Raw genomic sequence first — 16,897 nt, 5'->3', positions numbered from 1 at the left:
CTGAAAAATACCATTCTAGACATAGTTTCTGTTGTATAATCTGTACTGAAGGTCTGAGGCATTTTTATCTCATTGGAAGAGGTATTTCACGATTTACTGCTCATTTAATATGTCAATTATGCTTACTTCATAGAGAAATGAGAATTTGGAATGGTGAGGAATTGTGGCAGTTTTGATGATGTAGGTACCTGAATTAGGCTATAAAGATTGTGAATGTGTACATGTCCATTTTTGGCTATAAAAATAAGCATAGCATAAAATATAAGCACCAGATTTAGACCTAAGGACAGAACTGGAATGTGGCTTTAAAGATAACTTTAGGGAATTGTCTATGAAGAAGTGAATTAATTTTCCTCTCAATTTTTATCATCTATAAAATTAAGATAATGATCTCTTTCATAACCTTATAAGTGTTAAGTAAGAGTCCTTATGAAAAAATACCAACTCAAAATAAGAAAACATCAAATACACTCAAATTTTGTTATTATGTTGTTATTGACATGTATTATAGTTTATAATATCATTGCTGTAGTTACAGATATATGGAGAATCGATTGATGTACCTCTTCTATTGTTGTTTCTTACTATGAGCCTAATTGCAGACACATACCCAAAGTTGAGGCCAATTTCTAACTGACTATAGAAAATAAGAAGAAATGGTTAGAAGGCAAAGATAACAGTATAATTTAGCTTCTAGTCCACCCCAGCAGCATTTCTACACTCTTTGTTATATGAAAGTTGTAGTTTATGTGTTTTAAGACACTAATAGGCCAGGCAGTGGTGGCACACACCTATAATCGCAGCACTCTGGGAGGCAGAGGCAGGCAGATTTCTGAGTTCGAGGCCAGCCAGGTCTACAGAGTGAGTTCCAGGATAGCCATGGCTATACAGAGAAACCCTGTCTTGAAAAAAAAATAAATCCAAAAAATCCAAAAAAAAAAGAGACACTAATAGATTTTCTTTGCATAAATACAAAATGAGTTATAATGAATGGTAACCATTCAGAAAGCTTTTTAGAAGGACTAAGATGTTCTGAAACCTTAAAGCCTGATGACTTTAAACACAGGATTTAATTATATTTTTATTTTAAAAGACAATAATGCAAAGGTGTGATGAATTTCAGATGGAACAGCTAGCAAACTCAACAGTTTCTACAGGTCCATGGCAAGCCTATAATCATTCAGTCCCTATGGTTCTGAACATGAGCTTGGGTATCTGTTTTTCCCCCATTAATAATAAAAGTAAGTATGTATTTTGTAGAACTGTTTTGAGAATTAAATACAACAGTACATAAATAACTCATTCACCAGTAATTATTATCTCCTAGTGACTTTCATTGAAAGTTTTCTATTTCTCAATTTATAACTTTTCTTTTGAAGAGTGGATTCCTCCCAGATGGGGGTCACCTCATTTTTCTATTTTTGATGTTCTTTAATCCTAGTACTTCCTCTCAAACAATCAGAGTACAGTACAGAAACCTGTTTCTTGAAATGAACATTTCTGAATATCTTTACATACCCCAAACTTTTTAAAAAAAGATTTATTTATTTTATGTATATGAGATGCATATAAGTACACTGTTGCTCTCTTCAGAGACACCACAAGAGGGCATTGGATCTCATTACATGTGGTTGTGAGCCACCATGTGGGTGCACAGAATTGAGCTTAGAACTTCTAAAAGAGCATTAAGTGCTCTCAACCACTGAGCTATCTCACCAGCCCTACATATCCAAACCTTAATGCTCCTTCACATATGAACTTTCTTTAGACTTTAAAGATATAAGTGCAAAAGTTGAAATGGACAAAAAAATTGTATTATAGTAATTTCTCATGAAAATTTAAAATCTCTAAAAAGCTGACCAGAAGGGCCACTTTAGCATTTCCTTAACAAAACATTAGCTTCTTTGTTATGTTGAAGTAAGCCTGAAACTTCAAAACTAATTCATAGGAATACCTTTCTTGGGTATATTTAAGTCGCAAGGATGATGCCTCCTAATCTGTGTCTATATAATAATACTCCTTGGAAGTTGTGTTAAGCATGTGACAACAATGAAAAATTAATGAATAACTCAAAGACAGAAAAAGGTTTTGTTGTCATTTTTTGTTTGTTTACTCATTTATTTTGTTTGTGCTATAAATCATATTTCTTCAGGTTTTTTCATATCAAGTTTTCAGGTATGACTAAGAATAATTTAAATGTCACAAACACTTGATGAGATGTACCTTCTATCTGATTCTATTTTTCATGGGTTATAAGGAAAAAAATCAACATATCCAAGGCTTATTGTTCATTTTTAAATGTCAGTTACTGTTAAACTCACTTAATAAAATTGTCAGCTTGAGAAACAGGGGCTAGAAGACTCACCAAATAGCTGCCATAAAATAATTGTTCAGTAACTATGGTCTAGCAAGAAGTTCTTTTACTATTGGGAATAGTTTTAGCTATCCTGAGTTTTTTGTTATTCCATATGAATTTGAGAATTGCTCTTTCTAACTCTATGAAGCATTGATTTCGGATTTTGATGGGGATTGCATTGAATCTCTAGATTGCTTTTAACAAGATGGCCATTTTTACTATATTAATCCTGCCAATCCACGAGCATGGGAGATCTTTTCATCTACTGAGGTCTTTGATTTCTTTCTTCAGAAACTTGAAGTTCTTGGTATACAGATCTTTCAATTGTTTGGTTAGAGTCACTCCAAGATACTTTATATTGTTTGTGATTATTGAGAAGGGTGTCATTTCCCTAATTACTTTCTCAGCCTGTTTATCCTTTGAGTATAGGAAGGCTACTGATTTGTTTGAGTTAATTTTATATCCGGCCACTTTGCTGAAGTTGTTTGTCAGTTGTAGTAGTTCTCTGGTGAAGTTTTTTGGGTCACTTAAGTATACTATCATATCATCTGAAAATAGTGATAGTTTGACTTCTTCCTTTCCAATTTATATTGCTTTGACACCTTCTGTTGTCTAATTGCTCTAGATAGAACTTCAAGTACTATATTGAATAAATATGGAGAGAAAGGGCAGCCTTGTTTTCAATGGGATTGCTTCAGTTTTCTCTCCATTTAGTTTAATATTGGCTACTGGTTTGCTGTATATTGCTTTTACTGTTTTTAGGTATAGGCCTTGAATTCCTGTTCTTTCCAATATTTTTAACATGAAAAGGATGCTGAATTTTGTCAAATGCTTCTTCAGCACCTGATGAAATGACCATTTGCTTCTTTTTCTTTGAATTTGTTTATGTAGTGGATTACACTGATGGATTTCAGTATATTGAACGATCCCTGCATCACTGGGATGAAGCCTACGTCATCCCAGCTGAATGATTGTTTTGTTGTGCTCTTGGATTCGGTTGGGAGTACCTCAAGTAGTACTACAGAGCAATAATGTTAAAAACTGCATGGCATTGGTACAGTGACAGGCAAGTAGATCAATGAAATAGAATTGAAGACACAGAAATTAACCCACACCCCTATGGTTATCTGATCTTTGACAAAGGAGCTAAAATCATCCAGTAGAAAAAAGATAGCCTTTTCAATATATGGTGCTGATTCAATTGGAGCCTAGCATGCAGAAGAATGCAAATCTATCCATTCTTATCTCCTTCTATTATGCTCAAGTCCAAGTGAATCAAAGACATATAAAAACAGACACACTGAAACTAATAGAAAAGAAACTGGAGAAGGGCCTTGAACACATAGGCAAAGGGGAAAAATTTCCTGAACAGAAGACCAGCAGCTTATGCTCGAAGATCAAGAATTGACAAATGAGACCTCATAAAATTACAAAGTTTCTGTAAGGCAATGGATACTATTAATAGGACAAAATGGCAACCAACAAATTGGGAAAAGATCTTTACCAACCCTACATTCAACAGCGGGATAATATCCAAGATATACAAAGAACTCAAGAAGTTAGACTCCAGAGAGCCAAATAACCGTATTAAAGAATGGGGCACAGAGCTAAACCAAGGATTTTCACTTGAGGAATATTGAAGGACTGAGAAGCATCTAAAGAAATGTTCAACATCCTTAGTCATCAGGGAAATGCAAATCAAAACCACCTTGAGATTTCACGTTAAACCAGTCCATGGCTAAGATGAAAAACTCAGGGGACAGCAGGTACTGCTGAGGATGAGGAGAAAGAGGAACACTCCTCCACTGCTGGTGGGATGACAAACTGGTACAACCACTCTGCAAATCAGTCTGTGGTTCCTCAGAAAACTGGGTGTGATACTGCAGGAGGACCCTGTTATACCACTCCTGGGCATATACCCAGAGGATTCCCCAGTATATAATATGGACACATGTTCCACTATGTTCATAGCAGCCCTATTTATAATAGGAAGAAACTGGAAAGAATCTAGATGTCTCTAATGGAAGAATGGATACAGATAATGTGGTATATTTACACAATGGAATACTACTCAACTATTAAAAATAATGAATTCATGAAATTCTTAAGCAAATGGGTGGAGCTGGAAAATATCATGCTAAGTGAGATAACCCAATCACAAAAAAGCACAGATGGTATGCACTCACTGATAAGTGGATATTAGCACAGAAACTTGGAATACCCAAGACACAATTCACATATCAAATGATGCCCAAGAAGAAGGAAGAACAAAGTATGGATACTCTGGTCCTTCTTAGAAGGGAGAACAAAATACCCACAGAAGAAGATACAGAGACAAAATGTGGAGCAAAGTATGAGGGAAAGACCATCCAGAAACTACCCACCTAGTGATCCATCCCATATATATTTACAAAACCCACACACTAATATCAATGCCCACAAGTACTTGCTGACTGGAGTCGGATATAGCTGTCACCTGGGAGGCTCTGCTAGTGCATGACAAATACAGAAGAGTATGCCCTCAGCAACCATTGAAATGACCACAGGATCCCCAAGGGGGGAGCTAGAGAAAGGACTCAAGGAGCTGAAGGGGGTTGGAGCACCATAGGACGAACAACAATATGAGTCACCCAGTACACCCCGAGCTCCCAGGGACAAAAACATCAACCAGATACTACACATGTTGTTACTCATGTCTCCAGAAAAATAAGCAGCAGAGGATGGCCTTGTTGGACATCAAAGGAAGGAGAGGCCCCTGGTCCTGGAAAAGCTAGATGCAGCAGTGTAGGGGAATACCAGGACAAGGAAGCAGTAGAGGGTTGATTGTGGAACAGAGGGATGGGAGATGGCTTATGGGACTTTCATTTCCTTTTCAAAGGGAAAATCATTTGAAATGTAAATAAAGAATATATCTAAACAAATTATCAAAAAATTATTGTCTAGCCAATGGGATTGGGTATGTAATCTAAATGTGAGCTAACTTCTTCCTATGTTCTGATTCCCAGATTGCCCTAGATTGACTCTTCCTATGACATGCATGGAGTTTTCTCCAAAAAAGCTGAAATTGAGAGAAGGGTTGAACTTTATATTAAATTTTATATTATATCTCTTTATATTAAAATTTGCTTAAATTCAGTTTTAATGAATAATTACTCTAGCAGATTTTTTAAACTGTTGTCTCACACTCACTCAGTCCAAACCAAACAATATATACTTGCATTATGGTCCTTAAGGAAGCATGTAATTTTTTTTGTCTCTCTGAGTTTAAGTCGCCTTTGTTAATCATATTTTCCAGGTCCATTCATTCTCTGAAAACTTTATATTTTCAGCTATATATACACATGCATACACACACACAAACATGTGCATGCACACATGGGAACATGTAATTTTCATTATCTATTTTTATGTTGATGGACAGTATCATGTTTTTTTAAGTGTCTCCATTTCATGATAAGATATAATCTTTATGTATATAATAGAGTAATATAGCAGGGCTGCCAGCTAGAATTATTTTTTAATTTTTTGAGAAAGTTCCATATTGATTTGTACAGAAACTGTACTAGTTTAGACTGCTACCAGTAGTGAATGATCTCTCTCTCTCCCTCTCTTGCTCTCTCTGTCTCTGTCTCTCTCTCTAGAGACTGTTCTTTGTATTAAATTAGCAAGTTTACTTTTGCTTTCTTTTCACTAACAAAACATGATTTTGTGCAAAATGTTATATATACACAAATTTTGTGCAAAAAGTTTATAAATAAACTGAAGTCAGGTAAAAGAACAGATATGACCTTGCAAAGTTCTATTTCTTTTTTGTCTACTCCTCATGTATATTACAGGCCGAATGAATGAGATTATAAGGGCAAGATGCTTGTTTAATGAAAACTGTTTTATAGGAAAAGTTTATATGTTCCCATCTTGACCTCAAAGCCTTGTCTGTTACAGGAGATAATTTACATTTACCTGTACAATCAGAAAATCCAAATTAAGATTCCAGTCCTGAGGCCTCTGGCGGGAGCCCTCAGATCTCTCTGATTCCCAATCCAGATCAGCCTGGGTGGCAATGCCACATCTCCAGGTCCTGCAAGAGGCAAGAGGGGCTTCCTGGAGGCCAGCTGGGAGAAGTCAGTGTGCTCTGGTGAATCCAGTGGCCCCCAGCAGGAGCCTTCAGGTTTCTGCTTTGGGATCTAAACAGCCTGGGCCACAGCATGCGGTCTCCAGGAAGTGCAGGAGACCTGGTGTGCACCCGGAGGCAGTCTGGGAGGGCACAGCTTGCTTCTGTGTCATGGAGCTTAGGTTCCAGTCATGAGGCCTCTGGTGGGAGCCCTCAGATCTCTCCGCTTCCGGACACCACATCTCCAGGTCCTGCAAGAGGCAATAGGGGCTTCCGGGAGGACAGCTGGGAGAAGTCAGTGTGCTCTGGTGAATCCAGCAGGCCCTGGCAGGAGCCTTCAGGTGTCTGCTTTGGGATCTGAACAGCCTGGGCCACAGCAGGTCTCCAGGAAGTGTGGGAGACCTGGTGTGCACCCGGAGACAGTCTGGGAGCTCACAGCTTGCTCCAGTGGCACGGAGCTTAGGTTCCAGTCCTGAAGCCTCTGGCGGGAGCCCTCAGATGTCTCCGCTTCCGGATCCAGATCAGCCTGGGCAGCAACGCCACATCTTCAGGTCCTGCAAGAGGCAAGAGGGGCTTCCGGGAGGCCGGCTGGGAGAAGTGAGTGTGCTCTGGTGAATCCAGCAGGCCCCAGAGGGAGCCTTCAGGTGTCTGCTTTGGGATCTGAACAGCCTGGGCCACAGCACCCTGTCTCCAGGCAGTGCAGGAGGTAAGCTGTGCACCAGAGACCACCTGGGAAAAGGCAGCTTGCACTGGTGAGTCCAGCATTGACAAGACTATCTAACACCAGTGAGAACTAGATGGCAAAAGGCAAACGCAGGAATGTCACTAAGAGAAATCAAGGCAATATGGCAACATCTGAACCCAATTGTCCTTTAAAAGCATGTCCTGGATATCCCATCACACCAGTAAAACAAGATTTGGATTTAAAATCACTGGTCATGATGCTGGTACAGGAACACATGAAGGACATACTTAAAGAAATTCAGGAGAAAATGGATCAAAAGTTAGAAGCCCTTGCAAGGGAAACAAAAATAATTGAAAGAATTTCAGGAGACTACAAAAGCCAATAAGGAGGAAACACAAAAAACACTTAAAGAAATACAGGAGAACTTTGGTCAACAGGCCGAGGTCATGAAAGAGGTAACACAAAAATCTCTTAAAGAATTACAGGAAAGAACAAATAAGCAAGTGAAGGAGCTAAGCAAAACCATCCAGGATCTAAAATCAGAAGTAGAAACAATGAAGAATACTCAAAGGGAGACAAGTTTGGACATAGAAAGCCTTGGGAAGAAATCAGGGGACATAGATGCAAATATCAACAACAGAATACAAGAGATAGAAGAAAGAATCTCAGATGCTGAAAATACCATATAAACCATGGACTCAACAGTTAAAGAAAATGCAAAATGCAAAAAGCTTGTAACCCAAAATATCCAGGAAATGCAGGACACAATGAGAAGACCAAACCTAAGGATTATAGGCATAGATGAGAGTGAAGATTTACAACTTAAAGGGCCAGCAAATATCTTCAATAAAATTATGGAATAAAACTTCCCTAACCTAAAGAGAGAGATGCCCATGAATATACAAGAAGCCTACAAAACTCCAAACAGACTGGACCAGAACAGAAATACTTCCTGTCGCATAATAATCAAAACACCAAATGTACTAAACAAAGAAAGAATATTAAAGGCAGTAAGAGAAAAAGGCCAAGTAACATATAAAGGAAGACCTATCAGAATCACAGCAGACTTTTCACCCCAGAATATGAAGGCTAGAAGATGGTGGGCAGATCTCATGCAGACTTTAAGAGAACACAAATGCCAGCCAAAACTACTATATCCAGCAAACTTCTCAATCACCATAGATGGAGAAACTAAGATATTTCATGACAAAACCAAGTTTACCCAATATCTATCCACAAATCCAGCCCTACAAAGGATAATAGGAGGAAAACACCAATACAAGGAGGGAAATTTCACCCTGGAAAAAGCAAGATAGTAACCTGCCATCAAACCCAAAAGAAGTTAAGCAATCAAATTTAAAAAATAACGTCAAAAATGACAGGAATAACAATCACTATTCCTTAATATCTCTTAACATCAATGGACTCTATGCCCCAATAAAAAGACATAGACTAACCGACTGGATAAGTAAACAGGACCCTACATTTTGCTGCCTACAGGAAACACACCTCAGTGTCAAAGACAAACACTACCTTAGAGTAAAAGGCTGGAAGACAATTTTACAAGCAAATGGTCTCAGGAAACAAGCTGGAGTAGCCATTTTAATATCAGATAAAATTGACTTTCAACCCAAAGTCATCAAAAGAGACTCTGAGGGACACTTCTTGCTGGTCAAAGAAAAAATACAACAATAAGAACTCTCAATCCTGAACATATATGCCCCAAATGCAAGGGCACCCTCATTCATAAAAGAAACTTTATTAAAGCTCAAAGCACACATTGCACCTAACACAATAATTGTGGGTGACTTCAACACTGAACTTTCCTCAATGGACCGATCAGGAAAACAGAAAGTAAACAGGGACACAATTAAACTAATTGAAGCTTTGGACGAATTAGATTTAACAGATATATATAGAACATTTTATCCTAAAGCAAAAGAATATACCTTTTTCTCAGTCCCTCATGGAGACACGTCTTGCTGGTCAAAGTAAAAATACACCAAGAAGAACTCTCAATCCTGAACATCTATGTTCCAAATGCAAGGGCACCGTCATTCATAAAAGAAACTTTTTAGAATGTAATGAAAATGAAGACACAACATACCCAAATCTATGGGACACCATGAAAGCTGTGCTAAGAGGAAAACTCATAGCCCTGAGTGCCTCCAAAAAGAAAATGGAGAGAGCATACACTTACAGCTTAATGACACACCTGAAAGACCTGGAACAAAAAGAAGTTATTTCACCCAGGAAATCATCACACTCAGGGCCGAAATCAATCAAGTAGAAACAAAGAGAACCATACAAAGAATCCACAAAACCAGGAGCTGGTCCTTTGAGAAAATCAACAAGGTAGATAAACCCTTAGCCAGACTAACCAAAGTGCACAGAAACAGTATACAGATTAACAAACTTAGAAATGAAAAGGGAGATATAACAACAGAAACTGAGGAAATTCAAAAAATCATTAGATCCTACTAGAAAAGCCTATACTCAACACAACTGGAGAATCTGGAGGAAATGGACAGTTTCCTAAACAGATATTAGATATCAAACCTAAATCAAGATCAAATAGATCAACTAAACAGTTCCATAACAACTGAAGAAATAAAAAGGGTCATAGAAAGTCTCCCAACCAAAAAAAGCACGGGACCAGATGGCTTCAGTGCAGAGTTCTATCAGACCTTCATAGAAGACCTAACACTAATACTCTTCAAACTATTACACAAAATAGAAACAGAAGGAACTCTACCCAACTCGTTCTATGAACCCACAATTACGCTGATATCAAAATCACACAAAGATCCAACAAAGAAAGAGAACTTCAGGCCAGTTTCTCTTATGAATATTGATGCAAAAATACTTAATAAAATTCTTGCCAACCGAATCCAAGAACATATCAAAACGATCATCCACCATGATCAAGTAGACTTCATCCCAGGGATGCAGGGATTGTTCAATATAAGGAAATCCATCAATGCTATCCACTACATAAACAAACTCAAGAAAAAAAAACCATATGATCATCTCATTAGATGCAGAAAAAGCATTTGAGAAAATCCAGCATCCTTTCATGCTAAAAGCATTGGAAAGAACAGGAATTCAAGGCCCATACCTAAACATCATTAAAGCAATATACAGCAAACCGGTAGCCAACATCAAAGTAAATGGAGAGAAACTTGAAGCAATCCCACTAAAATCAGGGACTAGACAAGGCTGTCCTCTCTCTATATATATCTTTTCAATATAGTACTTGAAGTTCTACCTAGAGCAATTAGACAACATAAGTAGGACAAGGGGATACAAATTGGAAAGGAAGAAGTCAAATTATCACTATTTGCAGATGACATATAGTCTACTTAAGTAACCTGAAAACCTCCACCAGAGAACTCCTACAACTGATAAACAACTTCACCAGAGTGGCTGGTTATAAAATCAACTCAAGCAAATCAGTTGCCTTCCTATACTCAAAGGATAAGCAGGCTGAGAAAGAAGTTAGGGAAATGAGACCCTTCAAAATAGCCACAAACAATATAAAGTATCTTGGTGTGACTCTAACCAAACAAGTGCAAGATCTATATGACAAGAACTTCATGTCTCTGAAGAAGGAAATCGAAGAAGACCTCAGAAAATGGAAAAAACTGCCATGCTCGTGGATTGGCAGGATTAATATAGTTAAAATGGCCATCTTGCCAAAAGCTATCTACAGATTCAATGCAATCCCCATCAAAATCCCAATTCAGTTCTTAACAGAGTTAGAAAAAGCAATTCTCAAATTCAATCTGGAATAACAAGAAACCCAGGATAGCTAAAACTATTCTCAACAACAAAAGAAATTCTGGGGGAATCAGTATCCCTGACTTCAAGCAATACTACAGAGCAATAGTGTTAAAAACTGCATGGTATTGGCACAGTGACAGACAAGTGGACCAGTGGAATAGAATTGAAGATCCAGAAATGAATCCACACACCTATGGAGCCAAAAACATCCAGTGGAAAAAAAATAGCATTTTCAGCAAATGGTGCTGGTTCAATTGGAAGTCAGCATGCAGAAGAATGTGAATTGATCCATTCTTATCTCCATGTACTAAACTTCACTCCAAGTGGATCAAGGACCTCCATGTAAAACCAGACACACTAAAACTAATAGAAAAGAAACTGGAGAAGACCCTTGAAGACATGGGCACAGGGGAAAAGTTCCTCAACAGATCACCAATAGCTTATGCTTTAAGATCAAGAATTGACAAATGGGACCTCATAAAATTACAAATTTTCTGTAAGGCAAAGGACACTGTTAACAGGACAAAATGGCAACCTTCAAATTGGGAAAGGATATTCATCAACCCTACATCTGATAGAGGGCTAATATCCAATATATACAAAGAACTCAAGAAGTTAGACCCAAGGGAACCAAATAGCCCTATTAAAACATGGGGTACAGATCTAAACAAAGAATTTTCACCTGAAGAAATTCGGATGGCCGAGAGGCACCTTAAGAAGTGCTCAACATCATTAGTCATTAGGGAAATGCAGATCAAAACAACCCTGAGATTTCACCTTATACCAGTCAGAATGGCTAAGGTCAAAAACTCAGGAGACAGCAGGTGTTGGTGAGGATGTGGAGAAAGAGGAACACTCTTCCACTGCTGGTGGGGCTGTAAGATGGTACAATCACTGTGGAAATCAGTCTGGAGTTTCCTCAGAAAACTGGACATGAGACTTCCAGAGGACCCTGCTATACCTCTCCTGGGCATATACCCAAAGGATTACCCGGCATGCAGTAAAGACACATGCTCCATTATGTTCATAGCAGCCTTATTTATAATAGCCAGAAGCTGGAAAGAACCCAGATACCCCTCAAAGGAGGAATGGATACAGAAAATGTGGTATATTTACACAGTGGAATACTACTCAGCAATTAGAAACAATGAATTCACAAAATTTTTAAGCAAATGGTTTGATCTGGAAAATATCATCCTAAGCGAGCTAACCCAATCACAAAAGAATACACATGGAATGCAATCTCTGATAAGTGGATATTAATTAGCCCAGAAGCCCTGAATACCCAAGGCACAAATCGCATAACAAATGACTCCCATGAAGAAGTATGGAGAGGGTCCTGATCCTGGAAAGGATTGATCTAGCATTGGAAGGGAATATAAGGACAGAGAAAATGGAGGGAGGTGATTGGAGAAGGGATGGAGAGAAGAAGGTTTATGGGACATATGGGGAGGGGGGATCCGGGAAATGGGAAATCATTTGGAATGTAAATAAAGAATATAGAAAATAAAAATATTAAAAAAAACCAAAAACAAAAAAAGTAAATCCAAATTAATATGCATTATGGCCTTTAAACTAAGTTATATGAGTTACACAAAATAAATTGGGCTTCATGTAGGGGCAGTTATGAAAATGACTAGTACTCTAAAGTAATAATAATAAATAATAATAATAAACCTAAAATAGCTAAACTAATAATAGTTTCAATGTATTATAAACAAACTAAAGATCAAATACTTTGAAAATATTTTTGTTTGATTTTACAGTATTTTTGGGAAAAATTTCAGTGTTTCTTCCTTTTTCATTTTCATATACTTGGCTCTAAGACTTTGGATAAATATCTGGCTTTTTGCCCAGAATTTCTGTTAGTTCTTGTCCAGAGAAAGCTTCTGGCAAGTCTACTGCAGTTGACAGGTGGCTGAATCCTGGCCAAAACTCATGGGGACAGCTCTGACCTTTGGCTTGCTTTGAACTAAGGGTCATGGAGGGTGATGATTTAAAGATCATACTGGTTTCTTATTCTGAAGTTTTAAGTTCATCTGTTTGATATTACTGTTAGTAGACTGCCCAAAGTTTCAGTAGGTGGGAGGCTTCCTGCTAGGTGCTGTGACAAATGATGTGTGGTATGGGTTCTGTAGAGCATAAGGTAGAAATAAACATTGTGCAACAGCGGCCATCGTGGAATACAAAGAATATAATTTTAATCATGTTAGTAAATACTTTCATGAAATCCAACAACAAAATTTATTGTCTATCTGGTATTGTGGTGTGGAAGGCACTATAGAATTAATCCCACCCAAGGTCTTGTCTTCAACTTTAAGGTATTCTAAAAGACTATAAGAATGCAGTTTGCATACTTCCCAGGCACAAGCTTAAGCAAGGGACTCATGATGAATAAGTACTACATTCTAAAGAAGGAATCTTTCAATCCTGAGATCTCATGGGTATATTTAGGCATCATTGTATTCTTGACTGGGTAAAACCTATCAGACACAGAGTGGATGAGAATAAAAATAAACATAGCCAAAGGTATTGATAGGAGCAAGAAGGAAATAGACATTTGGGTAGTAGTTCATGTGTAGGGATTTGGATCATCTGATAGGAAATCAAATTTTTGATAGCAGCTGAGACTGTTTCTTAGGATAGGGTTCTTTACCTATTTCTCATGCCATCAATGTATTATTTCTTCTATAGCATATGCTATCCTAGACTATTATTCTTATGCATAAGGTATGTTCTTCCTATTTTGGTGATTTACACTGGGAATTTACTCTCTGGACTTTGACTACACGGGTAATTTGAATACAGCCTTCTTAGGAGGAAGAACTATGACAGCATTAGCTCTTACTCAGCAACTCTCTGCTGCCCTCTTCTGGTTGTGATCTATTACTGCACTTAACCCTTCAAGTGCAGGGCAAGTTGATCCTCTCTAGGTGTAATGCACATGGGGGCAGATAGTTCTTTCAGCAAGGTCCTACTGAAGGTTTAAGTAAACCAAGTATTGGCACAGAATATGACTTGAAATCTAAAGCTACAAATTGTGTATTGTGGTCTAGACACTCAGTCGGTAAGAGGTTAAAGGTTCCTTAAGTTCTCAATAAGAAGATAAACTAGTGGTCTTAATGAGAGATTTGTCTTTTATTAAATCACATTTAGAAGTCACATGAAGGAATGGGAAGGTGGGCATCTTTCAATGGGGGGTTTTCCATGTTTGGTAAGTGGTAATCTTAATATTTACGTTTTATTTATTTTTTAAACTGCTTTTCATCATCATTAATACTATGTGTGATTAATTTTTAAAAATTTTGTACATATTCTATTAGAAGTTATATTACTGGCATATATGTATGCTTTTCCTTTATAATTATCAATATTCAAAAATAAATAGGTTTTGATGTCCCTCAACAGAGGAATGGATACAGAAACTGTGGAATATATACACAATGGAGTACTTAGGCAAATGGATGGAACTAGAACATGTCATCCTGAGCAAGGTAACCCAGTCACAAAAGAACACACATGGTATGCACTCACTAATAAGCGGATGCTAGTCCAAAAGCTCAAAATAAACAATTTACAATTCACAGGAAGCTCAAGAAGAAGGAGGTCTTAAGTGAGGGTGCTATGGTTCCTCTGAGAGAGAGAACATAATAACCACAGGAGCAGTAAGGGAGGCAATGTGTGGGGCAGAGGCTGAAGTAAAGGCCACCCAGCGACTGCCCTACCTGGGGATTCATCCTATAAACAGTCACCAAACCCCAACACTACTACAAGACAAGAAGCATGTACCAAAAGAAGCCTGCCATGGCTGTCTCCAGAGGGACCCTGTCAGAGCCTTACAAATGTAGAGGCAGAAACTAGCAACCAACTATTGGACTGGGCTTGGAGTCCTCAATGGAGGATCTGGAGGGTGGTCTGGAAGAGGTGAAGGGGTTTATAGCCCCATGGGAATAATGGTGACTTCGGACACCCAGACACCCCAAGACTCCCAGGGACTGAACCATCACCCAAGGGGTACACATGGTTTCAGCCAAAAATGTGCCAGAGGAATGCCTTGTTGGGCATCCGTGGGAGGAGTCATCTTTTGTCACGTAAAGGCTCAATAGAGGGCCCAACAAAGGGAAATGGACTGGTGGGGGTAGACCTGGGAGTGTATCTGGTAGAGGGGCATATACATGGAGGCAGGGGGTGGGAGGAGGGATAGGGAATCTTTGGTTAGGGGGGCTTTTGGGAGGGGGGAAATTGGGAAAGGTTTTACCATTGGCAATGTAAATGAAGAAGATACTCAATTAAAAAAAACAAGAAAATATCGATACGAACCAGTCCCTATTTAGTATGCTTCCTGTTGGAGCTAGCACATGATTGCTAAACTATGAGATCTCCCACTCTTGCAGGCTACCGAGTAAGACCAGTAGTGTAATAATAAAGATGTATGACTTTTCAAACATTGGAAAATATTATCAATTGATTTGACTAGATTTCTCAAATTGTGCAAATTTATTAGACCCACCCAGGAAATTTGTTTAATAAATATTTCTTTTTTAAAAATTTTTAAATTTTTGGTTTTTCAAGTCGGTTTCTCTGTATAGCCCTGGCTTTCTTAAACTATAAAGGAACTCCCCAATCTTCTTCACCAAGATGGAAGATGGATTTAGAATATTCATTAGTGCATCCATTGTATTACAAAACAAACATACTCTGATGAAAATACTAAGCAATCAAACTGCAAGATATTCTTCAGATTAAATTTGTTCTTCAGGAGTCTGGAGACTCCCACGAGGGATTATGCTTCTGTAGGAAGATGGACTACAATGAATGCAAACACACAGAGACTGCAAGTGTCAGAGCACCATCACACACCCAACTTCAGAGCTTTTCTGATCATATATTCTTCAATCTCATTTTTAAATATCAAGTTTTAGTGCATGGCACGTGATTCTGATGTTAGAAGCCAAAAAGTTGTGTTTTAGAAATTCTGGTATACATAAGCTGAGTTGTTAAATGTGCAATTAATAACTCTTATAAACTACAATGTCTTGAAGTATTCCAAGTAATTTTTGCATTGTTGGGTGTGTAAACTCTTTCTATATCATCACATAAACAGTGATGTAAATGATATTTTGGCTCATAAAGAGATTGGCTATCAGGACTTACTTTACAAATGTGAGAATTTTTATGTACTGTATAAATGTTTAGAAATTACATAATAAAATTAACAGTATGCTTTTTTCTTTCTACTTTATTCATTACAGCCCAAGAATTGTTCATGGGCAGCAACACCATTAATTATTGTTGTAGCAGAGGTTAGTTGCTTTTATAAAGAACCACAGTATAGATTCTGTTGGAGACACAATCTCTATTGTGCCTGATCCCTCTGTGGTTATCATGGAGGCAACCAAGGGTCATCTGTGACATGGCTGCACAGTTGTCTTAAATTAAATGGTTGTAGACATATAAAGGTGCACTGACTGTATTTTGCTATAAGTAATTGTGAGGGTAAAGAATTTGGATTCTTATTCATTAATCCTTCCTTTTCTCTCTTTCTGTAATATAATTTTCTTTTCTTTACTTATACTCACAGCATGGTTGTTATAATATAGTTAAGTATCATACAAATGAAATGAGTACAAATCCCCCAAAATATTTTAAAAGTGTATTAAAAATACTGGTATTAAGAGCAAGAAGAATGAATTTTAAAATAGTATCTGTTATGACTATGCCTAAGCTGGTGTGTCCAAAAAAACTATCTAAAGGGGAGTTTTAATTGTATTATGTTACAGATAAGTAAAAGATGATCACATACTTTATCATGTGGAGGTTTTCCTGATAGGGGAAAGCAATAATTCAAATTGAAGGAGTTCTGAATTCTCTCTTCATAGTCTTCTTATCCCCTTAGATTTTCCATAATGATTAACCTGTAACTATCAAACAGTACGATTAACTTATAGTGCATCTGTAAAGG

Source organism: Apodemus sylvaticus, chromosome 1 (genome assembly GCF_947179515.1).
Source record: "Apodemus sylvaticus chromosome 1, mApoSyl1.1, whole genome shotgun sequence".
In the NCBI taxonomy this organism is placed as follows: domain Eukaryota; kingdom Metazoa; phylum Chordata; class Mammalia; order Rodentia; family Muridae; genus Apodemus; species Apodemus sylvaticus.
This window is presented reverse-complemented; position numbering follows the sequence as displayed.